A 25,876-nucleotide genomic window follows, 5' to 3' on the forward strand; every position below is an offset into this window, starting at 1 on the left:
GTAAGAGAAAGAATTATGGGAGTAGAAACACAGAAGCAAAACATTTGCTTGGTCACATGATTAATTGGGGATATGATTGGGGATACAGATGCTAAACAATTATCCTATTGCAAATATTAATAATATGGAAATGGTCTTGATCAATGACACATGTAAAACAGTGGAATTGCTCATTGGCTATGGAAGTGGGGTAAGAGGAGAGGGAAAGAACTTGAATCATGTAACCATGGAAAAATTATTCTACATTAATTAAATAAATACACTTAATTAAAAATACATTAGTTTTTTTTGGAGAAAACTGTTTATGTGGAATGTTTCCAAAATGCAATATAAATGTTGGAAGCCAGACTTTAAGGAAAGAAAGAGAGAGAGAGAGAGAGAGAGAGAGAGAGAGAGAGAGAGAGAGAGAGAGAGAGAGAGAAGAGGAAAAGTGGGGGACCTAGTCTAGACAGCTTTTTCCTAGTAGAGCTACAAAGGACAACAGAGATACCGGATGATAGCAGGGATGGAAGGATAAAATGATGGGGTGTTTTTCTGGGAAAGGAGAGACATGGACATGTTTGTTGGTAGTAGAAATGAGCCAATAGAGAGGAATAGATTGAAAATAATTGAAGTAGTGGGCATTACAGCCAGAGCAATTTGTTTGTGGGGACGGGATAGAATGGGATCACTTGTACAAATAGAGAGATTAGCCTTATTTAGGAATTAGAACCCTTTGTGAAACACAGATTAAAGATAAGAATGTGGAAGAAGGCTATGATACAAGATGAGGAAGAGGGGAGAAGAAAGAGTTTCTGGCAAACAACCTCATTTTTTCCCTGTAAAATGTGAGAATATTCTTAGCTGAGAAAGAAAGGGGAAAGGGAGCCATGAGTGGTTTGAGGAGGGATGAAAAGAAGAGCTGCTGTGAAGACTAAGATAATGAATTGGTAAGGAAGGGTATAGTAGGATTGCCTAAGAGCAATAAGGACCCAATTGAAGTTATGCTACATAAATTTATAGTGGATCTAGTCAGAATGGTTATGTGTTTTTTCTCTGATTTTGATCAGCAGCACATATGTAGATAATAAGAATGGGAGTGATCCAAAACTGAGGCTAGTCTGGGTGTAATCAGTGATATAATGGGAATAGAGACTCAAAATAGATATATCCCATGAAAGAAGTCACTTTAGCAAAAATGAAATTAATGACAGTTTAGAGTTGAATGAGTTTACCAGGATGGAGAGGAGCAGATACAATGGATAATGTAAGGCAAATGACTTAAGAGAGAATTGAAGGATTAAGGGAATAAAGGTCACAGTCCAGATAGAGTAGAGTTATGCAAAAGAAGGCAGAGGGAGAGGTGAAAAGCCAATAGATTATGGTCAAATTAAGAGATTTTAGCATAAGTGAGTATATATGGGTACATTGTGTGTATGACTACCTTTATGTGACTGAGGTGAGGTGGAGGAGTAGCTCATAGGAGATAAGTTGAGGGACTGAAAGGCTAGTATATTTGAAAGATAATCAATTTGTATGCTGAAATCTCCAAATATGAGGGTGAGTTGAGAGAAAAATTATAAACCAGATGTAGAACTAAATGAGGAAGAAAGAGGAGTGACCTGGAAGGATTTTCCTTGAATAGGTTGAAGATATGAGGAACATGAACCTCGGAGGAAGACAGGTTAATGAAGGGGCAAAAACCTAGAAATGCTGAAACAGAGTTAAGACTATTCCAGATTTCTATTCCTTAACAAGGGTGGTCATGTGTCATCAGGGGATAGCCAAAATTCAGTAAGAGCTAATAGATGGAAAAGAGGGGAAGAGAAATAGATTTAAGATAAGGAAGTTTTGTTGGCTATGGAAAAGACATTCCAGAGAGCACAGTAGGGTGCAATTAGTATAAAATTTTGGAATGAGAAGGTTGAGGATGTAGGAAATGAAGAGTCAAGTGAAAGAGGGGAGTGGAGTTTGCAATATGATCTACAGGAGTTCAAAGTCACTGGAGCATAAAATAAGACTGGGGATAAAGGATGCTACTCCTCTGTCTTCAAAGGATGAGTGCAGCATATGGGAAATCTGAACTTAAAGAGAAGACTGCTTTTTTTTGCACTAGAGGTTTGTCCCATCTGAGCTGGCACAGAAGGCTAGCAATAGAATTTGCAAGATGCTTTTTTTCTGGTACAGCTGGAAATGGTTGCTTTGGGGCAGAAAAAAGATGCCTGGCCCCTCATACCCTGTCCTCAGGGAATGTACTATGCTGAGCAGGAGAAGGGAGACACAGAGCTCAAGTACATCTATATTCTGAAGTCTTCTCACATGAGGAGGATAGCTATGAGGCAACAGAAAGAAGTGGTAAACCCCCTTTGCAAATAAGTGATGCCTGGTCTTTTCCTTACCAGCTTTTATACTTAATACTAAATCAGTTTTGATTGTTGGAATATCCTCAGAGAAGTTGGCAGATACATTAAGTATACTGTCAAAGCACTTCTGTCATTTTTTTCATACTTCATAGCTATGAAAGTAGTTTAATTTTTTAAGAAATTATGAGTTTTGGTAAATATTCAAATTGGTCCTGCATGAGTCATTGGTCTAGAGGAAATTAAAAAGTTTCTTTTAAATCATACAACAATTTCTCTGCTCTCTTTTCTGTAGAGACTTCTAATTTAGTATTAAAATAGGCAATTAAACTGCATAATGCTTTGTTCCTCTTTATTCTGACCTAACTGAGGCATCTTAAAGTCAAGAATAGTGGTCTCAAATTCATATTACATATTAACTTTAAACTTACAAGCTTATGTGTTTGCATTACTATTCCCAAGTTGACAAATGGTCAAAGGATATAATAAGGAAATTCTCAGATGAAGAAATTAAAATTATCTTTAGTCTTGTGAAAAAAACTCCAAATCATTACTTAATAGAGAAATTAAGTGTTACCTCAAACCTATCAGACTGGCTAATATGACAAATGATGGAGAAGATGAGAACAAATTGGGTCACTAATATATTGCTGGTGGAGCCATGAACCTTGTACAAATGGCCATCAAACTGTCCATACCCTTTGACCCCTTGACATCTATATCCCAAAGTGACCAAAGATAGCGGGTAATGACAAGTTGTTATTTGTGTTTATAATGGAATACTATTGTGCCATAAGAAATGACAAACAATATGATCACCAAAACCCCTGAAAAGGCGTATATGAAGTGATAAAAAATGAAAAGAGGAGAACCAGAAGAACACCGTATATACAGTAACAGCAATAAAGTATAATTATCAAATGTGAATTATTTAAGTATTATCAGCAATTCAAATAGCCAATATAAAACTGAAGGATTCATGAAGAAAAAGACTATTTACTGCAATAGGAAGAACTGTTGGAATCTGAATGCAGATTGTCGCATGCAATTATTCATTTTATTTCCTCCATGAATTTTTCTCTAGTGTAAGTAAAATGTGCCTTCTTTAACAAGATGATGAACATGAACATATGTATTTTATGATTACACATGTACGACGTATATCACATTATCTGCCATTTTGGGAGGAGGGGATGAAGAGAACAGTATTCCAAAATGTCAGAAAATGATTATTGAAAATTGCATCAACTTATAATTGGCAAAAATGAAAATATATATTTGCAGTATTGTTTTTTGAAATCTTTATTTCTCTTCACTGATTTGATAATTCAATTAAATATTTGGCTAAACATGAGTCAAATGGGCAATATTATATATTGTGTAAGTTTACAACCCCATAGGATCCCCTGTGAGTTTCATATCATAACTATCTACCAATGTTTTCTTTCCTCCTAAATTATATATATATATATAAAACCTTTCATAAATGTTTATGCATATATATGTACACATATATGTGCCCACATTTAGGGTAGAGATCAATTAAATAGATCCCAAGTTATTTTAGCAGAAATTAAATTAATTCTAATATTAATCAGGAGTTATTTATTGGATCTTTTCAGATGCTATAAATGTTTCCCATTTTGGAGAAAGAGTGCTCAATTCAAAAATTTCCACACATATAATTAGCAATAAAGTTTTCTTATGAGACTTTGTTTCTGTACCTAGTGTGTTCCTTCAAGCATTGTCAAAGAGTAAAAAACAAAACAAAACAAAACTATATAATGTCTTTACCAAACCATCAGGAATAAATTATCCTTCATACTTTCCCAAAAAATATGGTTATGGACCTGTCTGAGGAGTTAGAATGGCATGAATCCATGTTGCAATTTCACCCTTTAATGCTCTGACTTTTAAGGAAAGTGATTCTACTTAGAATAAAATGGAAATTGCTTATTAAGAAGTATGGATTGTCTCTTCCTGACATTCTATCTGAAAATAATGCAAGAGTAAACAGTTTAATAATTTCAATTAATTCTGAAGTGTAGCTTTAATTTTTTCTAATTACAGCAGGTATTCCTAAATCTGATTCTTCAAGAGAAAATTAATGAAAACTGTGCAGCCTATATTATGGTCCTGCTATTGATGAAAAGAATGTTTTAATTAATTTTTTCTAATCTAGAATGAGCTCCTTAATTCCTTAAAAAGTTTCAGGTCAAACATTATCTTTTAAAATGAACTATACTTGACATTATTATTATTATTATGCTTTGGTACAAAATGACAGTAACTTACTTGTTTATTTTATTAGTAACATAAAGTGAGTTTTACTTCAGCTGAATACATTTATTTGAAAAATTGAACACTGAATGAGCTAAAAAATATTTTTATGGATTATTTCCTTTTATTTAAAAGTCCTTTTTATTTTTTTGTTGTTTAGTCATTTTAGTTGTGTCTGATTCTTCATCAACTCATTTGAGGTTTTCTTGGCAAAGATATTGGAGTGTTTTACTATTAACTTCTCCAGCTCATTTTACAGATAAGGAAATTGAGGCAACCAAAGTTAAGTAATTTGCACTGGATAACACAGCTATTAAGTGTCCGAAGTCAGATTTGAACTCATGAAGATGAGTCTTCTTGGCTCCAGATTCTGAATTCTGTCCTCTCTACCAGCTAGCTGCCCCATACTTTATTTTACATATGTATGTATTCTCCCACATTTCCCCATCTTAAGAGTAATTCCTTGTTGAAAAAAATTAAAATCAATTAAATAAAATTAAAACAATTCACATTTGATTGTTAAAGAAAGGCAGTCAAGTCAGAGTATCACCTACAAAATATAATAAGAGAATAAGAAACAAATACCTACATCTGTAAAAGACATGGGATTGGGGGAGATACTTAGCAGAAAAAATTAAAATAATTTTACATGTACAAATTTCAATTTTATTGTGAATTTTGCTTGTATATTTTCTTTAAAGTTAAACAAGCTATTTCTTTAAAGTTAAACAAGAGTTATATGTATTTTCATTGCATCTTCTTTTTTGCCATGTACATAGGGATTAGGGAATCAATCACATTCTACTAAGGGCCCTTGAGAAAACTACTTCATAACCCCACCCCCCAGAAAGACAGTTAAAGTGTATTTTAGAAAAATCTTTCTTGTTCCTATGTTGTCTTTTCTTTCCTATGGGAGGTCTCCCACTACAAGGTAAATGTGTTCCACCTTGTCCTGTCCTCGGTAGAAATACGGTACCTGTATGATGAGTTTGAACACTGAATGGAGTTTTCTGTTCTTTTCTCTTTATTTTTTTTCTAGTAAAAATACTCTAGGGTGCTATATATTTCTTTACTATAGCAAGACCTAGAGACTTCCCCTTCTCATCCCCATCCATTTTCTTTCTTCCTGGATTCTCTTCTAACCTTTATTTCATTTGAACTCCATTGAAAAAAGTAAATACATTCCTAAAGACTTATAAGTACTCCTGGTTTGTGTTATATTCATGATTCTATAATATCCCAATACCATATCTCAAAAATCTCTTAATTTTAGTATCTGGAGAGCTCATTTAAGTGAAGTACATCCCAACCCTTCAAACTGTATAAGTTGATTTCATGTGTTGATGTTGCCTGACTTGGCTTCAGCCTCCTTTTTCATGCCTCAACTTATTCCTTGATGACCAGCCCTCTAGTCGGGAGCCTTTGAGTTAAGTTGGTCTTCAGACAAAGGAAACACAGCCCATTACCAGAGTTTAATTTTTCCCAAACTGTTAAGACATTTTGAAGTATTACCAAGGACTCCCTTCTTTGCTGCCTTACTCTTCTTAATAACAACAAGTTCGGAAGGATAGCTGTTACACTGGATAACAAAATCAGGATCCAGGCCCAACTTAATGAGCACAAGAGGGAGTTCAGTGGACAAAAAAAATATTAGTCTTGTATGTTGGATTCAATATCAACTATACACACTCAATATGGGGAATTAAGTTAGACATGACTCTGGTAAAAAAAAGATCTAGAGATTTATTGGACAAAAAAAACCTTAATATATGTCATTCATGTGATGTGAAAGCAAAAAAAAATATGGTTTTTTGGGATCCTTTACAAGGGACATAACTTCTAGTTTTACTGCACTGGACCCTTGTCAGATGTTTTCTGGAGAATTTCTGTCAGTTGTGGGCATCATGATTTAAGGACATTGAGGGACTTTATAGTGTCTGGATTAGGATGGCAAAGGGCTTTAAATTTATGTTATGTGGTCCTCAATTGAAGAATGAGGCATATGAGGAGAAAAGTTGATTTAGGAGTGATATCATGTGAATGAGGGATTAAAATTGGTTCTTTTATAATGAAGGTAGGACCAGAAACAATGTTTAAATATGACAAAGAGATCAATTTAGGTTTGATATGGGCAGGTAACCACAAAAATTCCTCTTGAGGGGGGAAAAAAAGCTGCCTTGAGAAGAGCTGTCTTTCCCTTTCTTCAATAACCTGGAACAACCCTATGTTGAGTAAGTTAAGATGTGAATTTCTTACTATGTTTTGTTGTTATTCAGTCATTCCAGTCATATCCAACTCTTATGACCCTATCTGAGGTTTCCTTGACATAGATGTTGGCATGATTTGCTCATTTTACCTCTGAGGAAATAGAGATTAATATGGTTAAGTAACTTGAAAAGGTTAACATAATTAGAAGTGCTGAGGCAGAATTTGAACTCCAGAAAAGTCTTTCTGACTCCTGGCCCTGTACTTTATCCACAGTGCCACCTATCTACCTATCTTCCTCTTTCTTCATATATGAATTGGATTACATGACTGTTGAGGTCCTTTTGACTAAAAGCCTGTGATTCTGAGAACCTAAGGTCATCCTAAATGCCACAATGATTCAATAGTTAGATTTTTGTAAGCATAAATTTTGTTTATTGTAATATTTGCTTAAAATGTAAAAGAAACAGTTATGATTTTTAAACATTTTGTGATCTATTATATGGCCAATTCATACTATTTGCTTAATCTGTTTTCCATAAATAAATTGCTATTATCTTCTCAGTTTTTCTCATTTTGACTTTTTTAAATTATTTTCCAAAATGTTAACTACTATGCATGAATTTTAATAATTAGTTAATTTTAATTCATACTAATCAATAGAATACATTAAATGATTATCAAAGGTCAGTTTTAGAAGAAGCTATCAATTATAGAAACAATTTCAGTATGACCAAAAGAATACAAGATGGGGTATTGTGGGTAGGTTGGGAGGGGGCAATGGCAGAGAAAAGATTTCAGAACACCTAAGTTTGAATCCCAGTTCTGTTGCTCATAGCTTTGTGGTTATGGACAATTATATAACTCAAAGAATAGATTTTTTACTATAAAAGATAAAAGAAAGACATTTTTAAAAAAAATAAAGCCGAAAAGCTTCTGTATAAACAAAATTGATGCACCTAGGAAAAAAGGTACATGGTCAAATGGAGAAAATATATATTTGTACCACATTATTTAGTCCAAGAATTTAGGTAAATTTAATTTAAACTTAAATTTAGTTTAAGGTTTGATACACAATTTTATACATATATTTGTACATTATTGTATATATTATATACATATACATGCATATGTATACACACAGATACCTTCCTACATACATGAATATATCAAGGTGGCAGCTAGTTGACTTAGTGCCTAGATCATTGGAACTAGAGTCAGGAAAACATGAATTTAAATGTAGACTTGGGCATATACTAGTTGTGTGATGCTGGGCAAGTCACTTAACCTGTTTGCCACTGGAAAAGGAAATGGCAATCCACTTCAGTATCATTGCCAAGAAAGTTCCATGCAGGATCATGAAGAGTTAGACAACTGAACAACTGAACAACTGAAATACATACATGCATATATATGTACATATATAGAGAGAGATTCCATTTTTCATTAAAATATTATGTATCAAAAGGATTTGAAGAAACATTTCTCAGAAGAGTTCCAAACTATTATATGAAACATTATCCAAATCACCTTCAAGAAAATTTAAAAAAATACAGAAATTTCACCTCAGAACTCATAAATTGAAAGGAAATTAGTGAATAAATTTGAATAAAATAAATAACAAATGATTGAAATGGTTATTATTGGAAGGGTTATAATAAAATAAGCATGCTAGTGTTTTGTTCTTGGGACAAATTTACAGAAATAAATTTGAATTGTGCATATAAGATCATTAAAATATCCATACCTTCTGACTGAGAGATTTAACAACTAGACTTATCCTGGAAATAGTTAATTTATAACACAAAAGTTCTAAATAAAAAATTATTCATAGTGGCACTTTGAGTGATAACAAAGTATTAGAAACAACTGCCTGTTTATTGGGAAATGGCTAACAAATTAAAGTACAGGAAAGTAATAAAATGTCACTGATTTTTTAAAATGAATTTGATTATTATAGAAAAACATGGAGTGAATAGCATGATCTGATGCAGACTGAAGTAAAAACAGCCAATTAAACAATATATACAAAGATTATAACAATATAAATGAAAAATGAAACATTCAGATAATTTCGCAAAATTAGAAAGAATAATCATGCCTATATAAAAGAGATGAGGAGATATCCCCACTCCAATCATTTGTGGAAGTGAGAATTCTACAAGTATTGTACATTTTACATTTTTCAGACTTTTCAATGTATTGATCAATTTTTATGGGATTATTTTCTCTTTTTCATTAAAACATGTGAGGGATAAGGGGAAAGGAAAAATATTGGGAAATTTTTTCATAATTAAAAAATCAATAATTTTAAAATGTAATTTGACAACTAAATGAATGTGGAAATCCCAAATATATACACGTATATTTATATTACATATATTTTAACTAATCATTATAAATGTCTTTTTAATTAACTATTAGTTTAAAATCCTTCCTATTAAAAGAAAAGATGAAAGAACAAAGAAAGAGAAGGTTATAAGTTTTCATAGGCAGTATCTTTATCCTGGCTGAGTACATGAATATATTTTCATTTCATTACTATCATGGAGATATTGTCCAAAATAAGTAAGAAAATAGTAAGAGAGTACTTTGCTGTTCCTATCACTTCCAAGTCACTCGGACCAAATAAACTAAATGTTCAGATCTTGAAAGAACCAATGTAACTGCAAATCCAGTGACAGTGATATTTGAACCATCATGGAAAAAGCAGTGTTACAGCACTGGAGAAGGGGAAATAATTTTCTATTTAGTACAAAAAGAAATCTACAAAATATTACTGAATATTTGAATTTTCAAGGATGATAGAGGAAAGAGTGTAAAAACTTTTGACCAGTAAACTTAACTTTAATTACAGGAGAATCTGAGAATCATGAAAGAGAAGTATTGCCAAAATTTAAAAAAATTAAAATTCTAAAATCTAAAATTTCTTTTTAAAGCAGTAGAATACAGTAACAGAATAAAGAAGAGAATAGAAAACAAAATATTTTTGGATTTTTTTTTACTTCTATGTTTTGCATGAATGAAAATTTGATATTCTTAACAGTCATTTTAAATAACATCTTGACCTTGCTTAATACTTTTAAGATTTTCACTGTCAAGTGCTTAAAACTGAAGAAATATGTGTGGGTGTGTTTATGGAATTAAGGCAAAGGAAAACAATTTGAGATAGTTTATAAGATGTGAAAATTGGTTGTAAAAGTTTGAACCAGGTGCTTAGTTTTCTGATTTAGACTTTCAAATATAGTTTTAGGAACAAGATTGAACATCTCAATCATTATGGAAGAAATTATTATAAAATATTATAAAATTATTATTATAAAATATTTGTATTTCTGCCACAGTTGAGTTAATGTTCTAATCTAATCTAAGTATAGAGTAATCTCCATCATAGAGGGTAAAGGTAATTTAAGAATGCATATGAAAAATACAGTTACATAAGAAGAATGAAGAGCTCCTAAATGACACATCTGTAAAACTTCAGTGGGGCAAAAAAGATTTAAAAGTGAAGGTGAGAGTGAACCTTGTCCCCTAAGGATACATTGTCTAGAAAGGTAATTAAAACCTTAGCTGTACACCTGGAGTTTAAGAAATACTGAAGGGCATGTAATGGGAGAATTTTTTTTTAATTTAAAAATGATTTGAAAAATTTCCCTAAGAGGAGAAACCTAAAAATTCTGAGGAGGAGGAAGCTTCCTTTTTTTTAAATTTTATTTTTTAGAAAAAAAATTTCCATGGTTACATGATTCATGTTCTTACTCTCCCCTTCACCCCTAATCCCTCCCCAGTAACTGAATTGCATTTCCACTAGTTTCTTCATGTGTCATCTCTGGAGACTTATTTCCATATTATTGATAGTTGTACTAAGGTGATCATTTAGAGTTTACATCCCAAATCATGTCCGCATTAACTCATATCTTCAAGTAGTTGTTTTTCTTCTGGGTAGTGTTCTTTTCCATAAATCCAGGAGGAAGCTTCTTGTACTTCCAGGAATGTTCTAATAAAACCTTAAAAGCTAACAGGTGAGAGATCATCTACTGAAGAACAGAGAAAGAAGTGTAGTAGTACTAGTAGTAGTACTACTATTAGTAGTAGTACTAGTAGTAGAACTACTAGTAGTAGTAAAAATAGTAGTTTTTGTTGTAGTAATAGTGATGGTGATTGCAGTGGTGGTAGTAGTAGTGGGAGGAGGAGGAGATCCCAGCTCAGGGATATTGCCAAACTAATAATAGCAAGAAAAAGGTCTTGTTTTTCCATTGGGCATATGTTTAATACATAACAGAGGACTCATCAAGACTGAACCAAAAGGATGGCACTGTACTCATTTTTAGTTATTCTTGTAAGCATAAATGATGTTGCAAAAAGGAGCCTATAAAGTATTGCCAATGATTATCAACTCTTAGAGAAACTACTAAAGATAATAGAAGAAAAGTTTAGTTTTATAATTGGTACCTACTATGAGGAAATGATGCCTAAATTTTTTTTATTTGTGGAGGGATCAGCTGACTAAGAAAGTAGTTTCTGGAAATTAGACTTGAATATCTGCATGTGATTTATATTATAAGATTGCATGATTCTTAAGAAGAGATGGAATGTACTTTAAAAAGACAAGAAGAATGGATTTGGCATATGTCTGATGAATCTAACTAGAAGTGATTTAAAATAAACAACAAAATAGTAGAAGGAAGAAAACTGTCTTTGTATTTTCCCAAATATTAAGTACCATAGAGGGGAATAGCAACTGAAAGATTAATAAATTTGCAGGAGACAAAAAATAAGACAGAAACTAGCAGTAAAATCCACAGGTGTAAGTATGTATACAAAATGCTCAATGCTAAGGCAATAAAAAAGAACAGGTAGAGACCTGATTGTAAGAGGGGAAATTTGACCTCACTGCTATCCCTGAGACTTAGTTTGAAGAAAGCTATGATTTTGAACATTGCTCTGAGTATATATTATTTAAACACTTTAAACATTGCTGGGCTCACAGGAACTTATTAAATGTTTATTAACTCACAAACATGATAAGACATGGTCATATAATGTTTGTGTATTATACTCGTGAGAAAATTCAAGAGTCAGAGATGGGTAACATAATAGGAAATATTTGAGTGAAAAAGAAGGAAGAAAAATAAGTTTTTCTTCTCTCCTATTTGAATATACTACTGACTATTTGGAGAAGAAAAATAGATGGACTTTGGGAAATAGGTAAAAATATGGGGTTATTATACAGTAATCATAAGAGATTTCAGTTATCCATATAACTATTGGAGCTGTATTTTGCTTTCTGGCAAAGTTTCTAGTAACTTATTGAATTGAGTTTGTGATCATCATCAAGGTGGAGAGAATAAAAAGGGGAAATTCTATCGGGGTGTGATTGCAAATAATGGAAAGAAACTGGATGCTGGGATGGAAATGATAGAAACTTTAAGGCAAATGGCCATTATATTTTAGATAGGGAAGAGGAAATTTGGACATAGTCTGACATGCAATAAATTTTTTAAAAAATAGATTTTAATGGGTCCAGAAGAAAAATATTTAAGAAAAAATAAGTAAAACATTTCAAGGAAATCAGCTAAGGAGATGCTCAAGAATCAAATTTTGAATACAGAAAAGAAAATAATTCCAATGCAGAGAAAATAATTCTTTTTCTGAAATAATTGCATGGAGGTACAGGGATTGGTTCATGAAAATTCTATGTAAGAGAAAGACAAATATAACAGTGTTTCTTGACACAATAACAATGTCAGAAATATTAACATTTACAATGAACATAAGTTGGCAAAGAATCAATGGGAGAAAAAGGAAGACCAAGGAAATAATTAAACCTTTGCTGTTGGTAAATGGGATGGTGATAATTGACAATAGAGAGATGGTAACTGCTTGTTTTTATTTCTTTCTTCAAATGAGAATGAATTATATGTTGGAAATGATAGATCAAAAGTCACTATCATGGAGTTATTTTCCAAGATAAGTAAGATACAGTTAAAAACCATTTAGCTGACCTTATCATTTCAAGTCACATGGACCATATATATTAAATATTCAAATCTTGGAAGATCTAGCAGATATGATTGCTAAAGACAGTGATATCTGAAGGATCATGGAAAAAAAGTCACAGAATAGGAGGTAGCCAAATTTTTTTGAATTTTCAAAAGAGAACAAAATGTGAAAACTTTAGACTAAGAACTTAATTTCAATTACTAGGAAAATCCAGGAAGAGTCATTAAAGAGAAAGTTGGAAACAAGAAAGAGAAACTATGATTACAAGCCTCAGAATGGCTTCATCACAAATAATTCATGGTGATATCCAACTCATTTGCATTTTTTAAAATCCTTACCTTCTATCTTAGAATTAATACTCTGTATTTAAGGCAGAAGAGGCTAGGCAAAGGTCTGAAAGTGACTTGCCTAGGGTCACAGAGGTAGGAAGTGTCTGCAAACAAATTTGAATCTAGAACATCCTTTCTCTAGGCCTGATTCTCAATCCACTGAACCGCTTAGATACCCCCATGATTTGTATTTCTGGTGAAATTACTACACTAACAGGTAGAATAAAGGCTTTCAGTATAATCCACTCATATGTTAGCAAAGATTTTAGTAAAATATTTTATATTATTCTCAGGAAGAAAACAAAGTTTTATAGGCAGTTATATAAACAGATGGATTCAGAATGGGCTAGATTCAGAGTTGTCATTTAGAGTTTAATGGAAGCACAATGGGAGGTCTCCAGTGGAGTATCTCATGAATCTATGCTTTGCTTTGTGCTATCTAATCTTTTATTTATTTATCTATTAAACTGAATAAAACCATGGATGATATACTAATTAATCTTACAGATGTCATAATTCTAGGAGGACTAGCTAACACAAGGGATGACAGAGTAAGGACCTAAAAGAAGCTTGACTAGTTTAAACATTTGGCTGAATCTAACAATATGAAATTTCAAAATGATGAAGCTAAAGTTTTATATTTTCAAACCCCCAAAATAAAAATCAGAAGCACTAAATGGGGAGAAGAGTCATGAGTAGCTCTGAAAAAGATGGGAACAAGGTGTTAGGAAGAGGTGAAAGTTGATCAAACTTTGTCTGCAATTTCAATATGTTAGCATTGTCATTTGGAAGCTATAAAAGCTAAGGATATAGTTTCCAGAAATAGGGGAAAGGGTAATAATCCCACTCTATTCTTGTTCCTTTATACCTTATCTAACATATTACATTCAGTCCTAGGCAACACAATCTAGGACGGATCTTGATGATTTGGAGAATAACCAGACAAAGGCAACCAGGTGATGAAGGACATTGAGTTTAAAACAAGTATGTATCAGTTGAAAAGCCTATATAGACATGATTAGCTTGGAGAAAGGAAGGCTATGTGAAGAGTTTCAAAATGGTTCCAAATTTAGATTTTTTTTTGGAAGAAGGAGACTTTTTTTTGACCAAAGAAGCAGAAGTAATAACAATGGGTAGAAGTTGCAAAGATGTCAATTTGACTGTGAAATATGAAACAGCAGCAACAACAACCACAAAACCTTCCCAAGTGATTAGTTATACAAAAGAAGAATAGCATGACTTAATGGGTATGTACTGTGTTCCCTTTCCTTGAAGTTGCTCAAGCTGAGGCTATACGATCACTTTCACAGAATGTTATAGTGAGGATTCATTTCTGTGTTGGTTGAACTAGATGGCCCCTGAATTCCTTTCAAGCTCTCAAATTCTGTGCTTCTATTCTAAATCTGTAGTGGAACATATGTGTAATTGACCCAGAGTTTCTGAAATACAATAAGACCAAAGATAAGAAGAGGACAACTTTTCTGCTGAACATTTATTTATTTTCTAATTATCAAAGACAATGATTTTTTCCCCTTTAAGTTCCATGGCTTGAATTTTAACCACTAGTTTTATACATTATATTTTATTTTTAAACACAGAGGGAGAGGAAAATTTCCTGTATTTTCACTGTGTTCATTTTTTAAAAATAGATTTTCTATCTATGAAATGCTGGTTATTTTAAAAAATAACATTTGGGCAGAGCTAGGCAATTAACCACAAATTGGCTCATTATCTTTTATAACTCATCTCTGTCTCTGTTTTCATTTTTCAATTAACCATTCATCATTAATTTTCTTTAATTAGCAATGATCATTTTTAAACTCTCTGAATAGATAATTAAAACAATTCCATTCTTTTATTTGATAGAAAATAAGGTACTATTGAAAGATCTGTATTTGTCCTAAGCTCATCGGTGATTCTGAAAGGATATGGCACAAAAATGAAACAAGAACCATATAATGTAATCAAATTGATATTTTTTTTTAATTTTGAGGTTAACATATGGTATGATTACCACAAAAGTTGCCTCTGAATTTGCATACCAACCTGTCATTAAGTATTTTAGAAACATATATATGTAAATATATAAAATATATATGTATACCTTGATGTATATGTACTTGTTTATATTCATTCTCTGGATTTTTTCTCCTTGAAAACAAAAGGAATTTTAAAAAAATAATTTCTCTCTCTTTAAAGTCCAAATGATTCTATAAAGAAATTATACTTTTCATTTAATTTGAACCTCTGACATAGATTCAACTCAGAATAAAGTTTGCGTGTATTTCATTGTAAGGATGCCAAATATTTTATCCCTCAGCTACCCTTACTACAGATTTTTGAACTAGTAGAGAGCTTGTGATACCTCATTAGCCAGAATAATTGTGGCAGGGGTACGACCTTGTACCTCTGAACAGTTTCCCATTCGATGGAGTGAATGACTAAGTGGGTCAGTCCCTGAAGATTGTAAGCCATTCATTCTCATTAGGCTGCTAGTCACGGAACTTTAGTAACATATCAAAATGCTTGAGAAATGTAGTGATTTATAGAAAGTATTTCTAGATCTGTCTCTCTTAAAGCAATGAGAGTTCAAATAACATAATTTAGCTGAAACCTGAAGTATAATTCTATCATTTTCTCATTTTTCTGCTAAATTGAGCTCCTTGTTTGCATTTAAACTAACAATCAATAATAGAGAATTTTATGTGTTTTGTTCTTTGATGCTAGTTAGTTATTGATAATGCATAAAATACACTATTATTTTCAATGACTAAAAGTGGCTCCAAAGTTGAAATGTAAAATGTAGACTTCAAGAAAGTAGAGAAAGCATACTTTTAGTCTTGTCTCTAAATTACTAAGAAAAGCTTTTTTATGATATCTAGGAAAATCATTAACAAATATAAACTAAAGTTTATTCTTATCTTTATTTTGAAAGCATAAAATACCTACATAGTTAACTAGGTCATAAAAAGGTCAATATTACTCTTTGTTCTTCAGTTGAGACAGTCCAGCCCTACTTGTATGATCCTCTTTAGGGATGTCTTGGCAGAGAACCAAGTGTGGTTTGCTATTTCCTTCATCAGCTCATTTTACAGATAAGGTAACTGAGGCAGAGTCAAGTGACTTGTACAAAGTCACATAGCTAGTATGTATCATAACTTAACCCTCCTTATGCTTGAAAAAAATTGATTCAAATGTGAATAAAATGAATGATTTCCATATTGGTAATATCTTTTAAAAACAGATTCGCACTTAAAAAGGGGTTGTATTGTATGAAGGAAAGAAATTGTTATGTAGAATTATCATGAAATACTCAAATGGAAATTCTTTATGCTATTCAAACAAGGAATGATAAAGTTATGTTTACAAGGTTAAATATGAATATGTTTTTCTCCTTGGTTACCAAATTAAGGAACAGATATACTTTAAGCATTTTCTGACAGTTGGAAGTCATACATTAGATTCCCTTTGCTTTAAGTTCCAAAAATCTGACAATCAGCCAAAGCTTTGGGACTATTCCCAGTTCTCTTATGTTAATTTGAAAAAGATAGTTTATTGAAATAGAGATTCCCAGAGTATACTTTCATTTTGGGGAGTAACATTAACATATTTTGAATTTCTTAGTTGCTGGTAAAGTTTCCTTCTGACCCTATAATGGGACTATTGTCTTATGAACTTTAATAAGTGTATGGTTATTATAAATTATTTTCCTAAGATCTATAATAAATGAATGGCAAGGAATGTGAGAGAGAAAATCCAAAGAAATTTAAGCCTTTGAAAGTTTTGTATATATGAATATACTTTTCCATTAACTTTTTTGGAATATTATATTTACTTGAAAAGATACTCTTATTTGTATATTTCTTTTTTCCTTTTAATGTAAGTCCTTTTTGATACTTCAATGACTCACCTCCCTTAAATATGAATCTTTTTTCAATATAGGTTGAACTAAATGACCACAGAGGTTATTTTACAAGTCAAGGATTTAAAATTTGCTTTATTTTACCCTGCTAAGATTGTATCTGGAATGTTTTATTCAGTTCAAGGTAACATAAACTACATGGCATTTTATAAATTGAAGCACATCTTGAAGAAGGTTAAAATGGTGAAAAGACAAAAGAAAGATACCATACAAGGATCTATTAATGCAAATAGAAATGATTATTTTACTGAATGTAACACAGTGAAGGAATGAAGGAAAAGAAATTAAGTGCTTATTTTGTGAGAGGCACCTGTGCTCAAGGGGAAAAAACCATGAAGTGCTATTACATGAAAGAAGCCTTAGATTAATCTCTTGAGGAGAATAAGGAATGGTGTGAGAAAGGCAGAAAAAGCAGAGGGGTGAAGTGGATAAAAACATTTTGAGATGTCCAAAATTTTAGAGGGTAGTAAATTCTTTACTAGAAATCTTGACCAAGTAGTTAGGTGACTACATGTTGGAGATATTGTTAGGACTGTACCTATTATGGTTTGGATTTAGATTCAATTATATCCATTTTTAAAAGCTCTTTTAATTTTGAAATTCTCTGATTCTGTAAAGATGAGCTACATGTTAACATGTATGCTCTATTGGTATGGACAAAACATCTTGTGTCCAGGAGTAACACTTTAATAAATGCGTACATTGTTATTTTTGTATTCTTTCTTCAAAAGTTAACTTGACTTAAATTATAGTACACATGGTATTTTAAAATGATCATGGTAATGCCATATAAGTTAATTGTTTCCATTTAATAAACATGTTGGAGATTCAGTGCATTTTTTTCATTCTTATTTCATTAAAATTTTTTCCCGATGGTTACATAATTCTTGATGTCTCCCTCCCTTCTTTCCTTCCCCTGCCAGAGTTGACAAGCAATTTCACTGGATTATACATATATTATCACTCAAATCCTGTTTCCATATTATTCATTGTTGAAATAGAGTAATTTTTAAAACCAAGGCCCCAAATCGTATACCCATATAAACAAGTGATCAATCATATGTTTCCTTCTGGATTTCTATTCTCACAGTTCTTTATCCTGATGTGGATAGCATTCTTTCTCATAAGTCCCTTAGTGTTGTCTTGGTTCATTGAATTGCTTTTGGTAGTAGAGCAAAATCACATTTGATCGCCCCAAAATGTTCTTTATTTCAATCCACCTCAGTTCATGTAGGTTTTCCCAGTTCTTATAAAAATCATGTAGTTCATAATTCCTTATATCACAATAGTATTCTATCATTTTCATATACTACAATTTGTTCAGCCATTCTCCAATTCAGGGACAACTCATTTTCCAATTTTTTGCCACCACAAAAAGTATAGCAATAAATATTTTTGTACAAAAAGAACCTTTTCCGTTTTTAAAAAAAATCTCTTTGAGATTCAATCATAGTAGTGGTATTATTTTAAAGCCCTTTGTGCATAATTCCAAATTGCCTTCTGGAATGGTTGAATCAAATGACAACTTCACCAGCAATGACATATCCCTTCCAACATTTTTATTTTCTTTTACTGTCGTATTGACCACTCTGCTATGTGTAAAGTGGTACCTCAGAGTCATTTTGATTTGCACTTCTCTAATCAGGAGGTATTTAGAACTTTTTATATGATTATTAATAGTTTTGATTTTTCATCTGAAAACTTCCCATTTATATCCCTTGACCATTTATCAATTGGGGGATTATTTGATTTCTTAAAAATTTGGCTTAGTTTTTTGTATATTTGCTAAATTAGATCTTTGTCGGAGAATTTTGTTATATTTTTTCCTAGTTTGTTGCTTCCCTTCTACTTTTGGTTGCATCGGTTTTGTTTTTACGAAATCTTTTTAATTTAATATAATCAAAATTATTCATTTTACATTTTGTAATGTTCTCTATTTCTTACTTGGTCTTAAATTCTTTCCTTCTCTATAGATCTGACAGGTATACTAGTCCATGTTCACCTAATTTGCTTATAATATCACTCTTTATGTTTAAATCATATACCAATTTTGAACTTCTCTTGGTATAGGGTATGATATTTTGAGCTAAATTCAATTTTTGCCATACTGTTTACAAATTTTGCCTCCAGTTTTGGTCAAATAGTGGGTTCTTGTGCCAAAAACTGAGATCTTTGGGTTTACTGAACACAAGATTGCAGAGGTTATTTACTCTTAGTCGATTCCATGGATCCACATTTCTATCTCTTTAGCCAGTACCATATTGTTTAGATGATCACTGCTTTATAATACAGTTTAAGATCTGATACTACTAGGCCACCATTCTTCACTTTTTTTTCATTAGTTCCTTTGATATTCTTGCTCATTTGTTTTTCCAAATGAATTTTGTTATTTTTTTCTAATCCTCTAACATAGTTTTTGTTAGTTTGATAGGAATGGCTCTTAATAAATAAATTAATATTTAGGTAGAATTGTCATTTGTATCATACTAGCTCATCCTACCCATGAGCAATTAATGGTTTTTCCAATTGTTTAGATCTAGTTTTATTTGTGTGAAAAGTGTTTTGTAATTGTGTTCATATAATTTCTATGTTTGTCTGGGCAGATAGATTCCCAAGTATTTTATATTGTCTAAAGCAGTGATGGGCAAACTTTTTAAAGAGGGGACCAAAGGAAAGGAAATGTTCATCTGTCAGTCTGTTTCTAAGGCAACTCTGTTGAAGTTTCATCGTATTGTATCCTACTCATTGTATTCATCAGATTAGGGATAATGTCACATGGCTGGATAGCACATTTCAAGGGCCCAGATCTGGCCTGTGGGCTGTAGTTTGCCCATCACCGGTCTAGAGGGATTTTAAATGGAGTTTCTCTTTCTAACTCTTACTGCTGAGTTTTGTTGGAAATATAAAGAAATGCTGATGATTTATATGGGTTTATCTTGTACCCTGCAACTTTGCTAAAGGTATAGTTATTTCCACTAGCTTTTAGTTGCTTTTCTAGGATTCTCTAAGTATGCCATCATATCATCTTTTGAGTGATAGTTTAGTTTCTTCATTGCCTACTTTAATCCCTTCAATTTCTTTTTCTTCTCTAATTATTACACCAAATATTTCTGGTATAATATTAAATAATAATGGTGATAATGGGCGTCCTTGCTTCATTCCTGATTTTATTGGAAAGACTTATAACTTATCCCCATTGCAGGTGATATTTGCACATGGTTTTAAATAAATACTTATTATTTTAAGTAAAGTTCTTTTTATTCCTATAATTTTTAGTGTTTTTCAATTGGCATGGGTGTTGTATTTTGTCAAACACTTTTTCTGCATCTGTTGAGATAATCATGTAATTTTTATTGATTTGATTATTGATATGGTCAATTATGTGGATGGTTTTCCCAATATTAGACCCTCCTTGCATTCCTGTTATAAATAATACTTGGTCATAGTGAATAATCCTTGTGATAATTCTCTATAGTGTCTTTACTAATATTTTATTTAAGGGCAGCTGGGTAGCTCAGTGGATTGAGTGTCAGGCCTAGAGACAGGAGGTCCTAGGTTCAAATCCAGCCTCAGACACTTCCTAGCTGTGTGACCCTGGGCAAGTCATTTGACCCCCATTGCCCACCCTTAACAGTCTTCCACCTAAGAGCCAATACACAGAAGTTAAGGGTTTAAAAAAAAACCTTAGTATTTTATTTAAGATTCTTGCATATATGTTCATCTAGGAAATTGGTCTGTAGTTTTCTTACTTTATTTTTGGTCTGGCTGGGTTAGGTATCAGTACCATATTTGTGTCAATAAAAAAGAATTTGGTAAGACTTTTTCTTTGCTTATTTTGTCAAATAGTTTGTATAGTATTGGGATTAGTTGTTCTTTAAATGTTTGATAGAATTCACTTCTGAATCCATCTGACCCTTGGAGTGTTTTTCCTGAGGAGTTAATTGATGATTTATTCATTTTCTTTTTCTGATATGGGATTATGTAAATATTCTATTTCTTATTTTGTTAATCTAGATAGTTCATAATTTTTAAATATTCTTCCACTTCATCTATATTATAATATTAATTGTCATATATTTGGGCAAAATTGTTCTTAAAAATTGTCTTAATTTAATCTTCATTAGAGGTGAAACCCCTTTTTTTAATTTTTGATACTGATCATTTGATTCTCTCTTTTTCTTTTTTTGTAATCAGACTAAATAATACTTTGTTTTTTTTCAAAGAATCAAACTCCTAGTCTTATTTATTAGTTCAATATTTCTTTTAATTTCAATTTTATTAATTTCTCCTTTAATTTTTAGGATTTCAAATTTAGTCTTTATCTGTTGATTTTTAATTTATTATTTTTTTCTAGTTTGATTTTTTAGTTGCATGCTCAATTCATTGAGCTCCTCTTTCTGTATTTTATTGATATAGGCACTCAGGGATATAAATTTTCCCCTGAGTACTACTTTGGTTGTATCTCATAAATTTTGATATGTTGTCTCCTCATTGTTATTCTCTTCAATGAAATCTGTAATTGTTTTTATGATTTGTTCTTTAACCCACCAGTTTTGAATAATTATATTATTTATTTTCTAATTAATTTTAAATTTGTCCCTCTGTGAACCCTTACTAAATATAATTTTTAGCACATTGGTTGGAGGATGGCTGAATAAATTGTGGTGTCTGCTGTTGATGGAATATTATTGTGCTGAAAGGAATAAGGAACTGGAGGAATTTCATGTGAACTGGAAAGACCTCCAGAATTGATGCAGAGTGAAAGGAGCAGAACCAGGGGAATATTGTACATAGAGACTGATACATTATGGCACAATCAAATATAATAGACTTTTCTACTAGCAGCAATGCAATGACCCAGGGCAATCTAGAGGAACTTATGGGAAAGAATACTATCCACATCCAAAGAAAGAACCGTGGGAACAGAAATTCAAAAGAAAAACATATGATTGATTACGTAGTGCAATATGGATATGATTGGGTTTTGATGTTAAAAGATCACTCTACTCCAAATATTAATAATATGGAAATAGGTTTTAAACAATGATACATGTGTAACCCAGTGGAACTGCTTATTGGCATGATTGGTACTCCTCCTTTTTTTAATTTAGATGATACATGATAAATTCTGTACTCTAAATTTTTCTAATATTTCATTCACTTCCCTTACTTCTTTCTTATTTAATTTTTGGTTTGATTTATGTAGTTCTCATAGGGGATGGTTTAGGTCCCCCACTAGTATAATTTTACTATCTATTTTCTCCTTAAGCTCCTTTAGTTTTTCCTTTAAAAATTTGGATGTTATACCATTTGATGTATATACGTTTAGTATTGATATTACTTCATTGTTTATAGTATCTTTTAGCAAGATGTAATTTCCTTTCTTATCTCTTTTAATCAGAACTGTTTTTGATTAAGATCATGATTGGTACTCCTCCTTTTTTTAATTTAGATGATACATGATAAATTCTGTTCTAGCCTTTTATCTTTATTTATTCTGAGTATGTTGTGTGCCTCCAATATGTTTCTTGTAAATCACATACAGTAGAATTCTGTTTTTCTTTATTCACTTTTTGCTACCTGCTTCTTTTTTATGGGTGAGTTCATCTTATTCACATTCACAGTTATGATTATTAACTCAAATTCTAGCCACAGGCTAGGTGAACGTGATCTCACTCAGGGCTTATTCAGGTCATGCAAACAAGATTTGGCCCTTGACCCTTTCATGAGAGGCTCATTGAGACCAGTTTTGAGTTCACAAATTACCCCAAACTGGGATCTATGCACTCACCATAGGCTCTGGCTGGGAATCCTGGCCTTTCTCCGGGCCCACACAGATGAGGCTGTTTCAGTACAGATTATCTTCGACTGGAATTATGGACCTCACTGTAGGTTTGCTTGGAACCTCAAGGGATATGTGTTGGACCTCTGTCTGCCTAGGTAGGGTCTCAGGGTCTGGACATTGCCTTGGGCTTAAGTTCAGAACCTGGCACAGCAGACATGAGATGTTGATATGTGGCTTGCCCTTGTCTTGATCCCCACACCTTGCTGTAGCTTCCTGCTGGCTATACTCACCTCTCACCTGCTGGCTATACTCACCTTTCACTTGAGTGCCCCAGATGTTCTCTGGCTGCCTTTCAGGTTTTTCTCTTCTTGAAAGTTGTTTTGCTCTGCCTCCTTATTGGTTCTTTCACTCCTGCATTTGTTTTGTGGCATTATTTTAAGATTGGTGGGAAGGGATTCTCATGGTAATTTCTAGGTTCTCTGCTTCTACTCCTCTATCATGGCTCTGGAACCTGAAGTCTGCAGATTCAGTGCATTTTTGACTTACTAACCTACATTTACAAGCTGTATTATACTAGCACCTGAATTTAAGAGTACAAAGAACAATTTATGATTCCTTGGTGCAAAGTCATTCATCATTCCTTGGAGGGTCTTCTTATTTTCCCCTTGCATGTACAATATTCCTTTCCTTTATTTTGGTATTCCTTCAAAACTTGGATATAGTTCCAAAAATAGTTGTTGATTTTCAGCATTTTCCATTATTATTATACTACTTAATATAAAAATGTAGAAAGAGGTTTCATTTTAAAGAGTGTGCTAGAAATATTGATAATTGTAAGATCCTTAAGGATAGGGTCTATCTTTTCCATTCCACAATTTCCATTGGTGGAAATTTCCACAAATTTCCATTTGTATTCCAAAAGGTTAGTATAGTGCCCAGCACATAGTAAATGCTTAATAAGTAATTATTGGTTATAATGAAGTATGAATTGTTCCCTATATTCAATCTCACAGTAGTACATTCAGGTACAGATGACAAATCCTCCATATTTGCTCATATTTGATAATTCATATCTTGTGAATTTTTGTTTTGTTTTGGTTTTGGTTTCATTTTTTTCATAGAGGATTTGTCCAAGAATATAGAAACTTGCCTCTTATATTTATGGATGTGCATGTAGTACTCAATGTCCATCATTTTGTTGCATCTACAGATCACTTCCGTAGTAACTCTCAGTAAGGTTTTTATTTATATGTATTACATAGTAATTAATAAGCTGAAACTTAAGCATACAAAATACTCTTAGTTTTAAAGCATAATTTTAAGAGTGACTAGACATAATTTGTATTATCATAAAACAAGATGTTTGGGAAAAGGAAATAAAATATTTCTTGAAACTTTAGTTAAAATCTTTCTTTCAGTTTCCAAGAAAGTTTTGTGCCCTCAAGCAAAATGTGTCAAAAAGGCACATTCTTAGGCATAACAGGAATGAAGTTCATTCTTTTTTTTTTTCAGTTGCTTACAATACTATCATTTTAGTTTATTTCCTTCTTGACCAGCTATAGTCATTTTATCCTTACAAACTATTTTGTATAGAATTGCTATGCAATTTTCTCCCTGCCTAAAAATGTGCTTTTTTTTGCTTTTCTTCTGAATATTTCTGTTCTCATCAGTGCTCTTTTCTATGTCATTTTTATTGAGTCAAACATACCAATTTAAATTTTCAATTTTACCTATCTAAATTTAGCATTCTTCTTATAAAACTCCTTTCCTTAAAGCTTGCATTGTTTTTCACATTGTACAGAAAGCTATCACCTTTTTGATCTTAGATTAATTGAACTTTCTTTTGTTTCCGTGAAGGACACCCTCCCATGATAACCTGAAGTAGAACTCAAGAGAAACTTCTGTATCTACCTATGCAAGGAGCTTCCATTTTTCTTATACTTTAACTTCACAAGGGAATTTTTTAAGAGCTCAATCTTTGCATTTCTCTTTTTTCAAATTAATTGCCTCTTTAGATAAATTCTTACCTCACAATATCTGCATTTTATTTTTACATTCATTTTGTATTGTTTGCATTTTTCACCATTAAATTTTAGTGTCTACTTTCCAACCTCATTACATAGGATTTGTGGACCCATTTACAAATGCCACATCACTCATATATGCAATATTTTTCCAAAATCTATACCATAAATTATTTTATTTTTTAGATTATTTAAAATACTAAAAGCAGAAACTTGAACAGTTTCTCTAAAATGTATTTCTTTTCCCTTCTATACTTGTTTTTATGATGATTTTCATATTGCTTAGTGTATAGTGCCTAATACATAGTAGGCATGTAATAAATGCTTATTGAATGATTTTGTCTGTGGTGAAATGTAAAGAAGAATTTCTAAATTCTAAATTTCTTCCATAACATATTTTATGCATATTCCATCATATGATCAAACTCTCTCATTTTCATTGAAGGAAATGGGAGATTTTTTTTAGCCTGGAGAACAGAAGATTTGGAGGGAAGCTATGTTTGGATGAAATCTATGTCTTTATGTATTTGAGAGATTGTCTTATGGAAGGAAGAATTAGACTTTTTAACATTTCCCCCAAGAGATCATCATTAGGAGGAAAGAGGAGAAAATGCACAGATGGAAATTTAGGCTTGATGTCAACAACAACAAAAATCTAAATTATTAGAACATTCCAAGAATCAAAAAGGCTGCCTCAGGAAGTAGCTTTAGTGGATTGTCACTCTTGGGAGGTATTACAAGAAAGGTTGGTTAACATTCTGTATGGCATATTGTAGAAGGAAAGTTTTGTTCAAGTTGAAGTGCAGTAGATAACTACAAAGATTTCCATCAACTCCAAGATTCAATGATTCTTTAGCCACCTCTATACAAAGGGTGGTTTGAGAAGTGCTGAAAGATGGTTCTGCTATAACATTTCTTTACTTCCATAGTACATTAAATGTCTAATAGCTAATTGTCATAGATTCCAAGATGTTTCTTTTGGATGATAA

Source organism: Gracilinanus agilis, chromosome 1 (assembly GCF_016433145.1).
Source record: "Gracilinanus agilis isolate LMUSP501 chromosome 1, AgileGrace, whole genome shotgun sequence".
NCBI lineage: Eukaryota > Metazoa > Chordata > Mammalia > Didelphimorphia > Didelphidae > Gracilinanus > Gracilinanus agilis.